This window comes from Propithecus coquereli, unplaced genomic scaffold, assembly GCF_000956105.1.
Source record: "Propithecus coquereli isolate 6110/MARCELLA unplaced genomic scaffold, Pcoq_1.0 Scaffold211, whole genome shotgun sequence".
Lineage (NCBI taxonomy): Eukaryota > Metazoa > Chordata > Mammalia > Primates > Indriidae > Propithecus > Propithecus coquereli.
Window position 1 is genome coordinate 1,605,274 of NW_012146190.1, and position 1,622 is coordinate 1,606,895.

Below are 1,622 nucleotides of genomic sequence, written 5' to 3' on the forward strand. Positions count from 1 at the left end.
TACAGTGGTGGACTCAAAAGGATGGCAAACGAGGCCATCAGTCAACTATGCTCACTGCAGCAGGATATATGAGTAGGACATTTTCATGGCCACCAGAAGAGGCTTGTCATGCATGTGAAAAACATATATTTCTTGTGATTGGCAACCACAAATAATACGTGTTTGTAGTCTGAATTAACACTATCTGTGGATAGTAAAATCACTCTTGAAGGAGAAATTTAAAGTTTTCATTGGCTAGTAGTCTCTCAAGCAAGTAGAAGAGGAAAATGTAAATCTTCTCTGGAATAATATAACTCTAATCCAGGCCTCATTAAATTTCAGTAAAAAAAAAAAAATGAGTAACACAATCAAAATCACTAGGTACACAAGTGAGTAAGAAACCATAAGTGTAAGCCAGTAGAAATAACAGGCAGTAGGAAATAATATTAAAAAACAAATTTAGATACTAGAATTGTCAGGCAAAAGGATATGAAATAATTACTTTGAATATATGTAAAATATAAAAGAGTTGAAAATACGTACAAGGTATAAAATGCTATTAGAAATATAAAAGTAGTTTAAGAAAAGCAAATAGTTTCTTTTAAAAACAGAAAATAATTTTAAAAACTCAATACATTAAAGTATCTAATAATTGTCAGTAAACTATGGCCCATGGGCAGCTGCCTGATTCTATAAATCAATTTTATTAAACATATCCATGCCTGTGTGCTTCTGTATCATCTATGGCTGCTTTCCTGCTGCAACAGCAGAATAGAGTGGTTACATCAGAGACCATGGGGGCCAGAGGCCTGAAAGATTTACTCTGGTCCTTTTAAGAAATAGTTTACTGACTCCTGAATTAAACAGATAAACAATAATAGTGAAGTGACTAAGCTGAAGAAAGAATTAATTAATGGAAAGAGAGGGTCAAAGAAACTACCCTGCATACAACACTAAAGAGACAAATATATATGAAAGGGAGATTGACAGAGAGGGATGATGAAAGGAAAAAGAAATATCATATATCTAAATATATTTTCAGAGAGAAAAAAAGGAGAAAGAATAGAGAAGGAGCCCTATTTTAAGAAAAAGTGGCTAAGAATTTTTTCTTAATTATTCAAAGAAACAATCTTTAGATCTAAAATTTCCAAGAAATCACAAGAACACACATTAGAGATCACCAAAGAAAACATTTCTTCTAACCATCCAGAGACATAAGAGATCAACTTTAAAGGAATGGCAGTCTAACAGGTGAGAGACTTCTCAGTAACAATAATTAAAACCAGAAGACAATGGAATAATGGCTTGTATATGTTGAGAAAAAATATCTGTGAATACAGAATTCCATACATAGCAAAATAATCTTTTGGTAATAAGGACAAATAAAGATTAGAGAATTATAGCTCAGCCCAGGGATATGATGCCTGATTAAAAAAAAAAGAATATTGAGCAAAAACTTTCAATAATGTAGGGTATATCTAAACAAACAGTGATTGTTTGATCAAGGAGTTTCAAGAAGAAGGTAACGATATTTTTTAATTTTAGATTTTATTAATTTGAGTATTGATGTAAAAAAAGTGCTAGAAACCATAAATTAATGACATACAATGACTAATGTCAAACAAGTAGGGAAAAAATAGAGT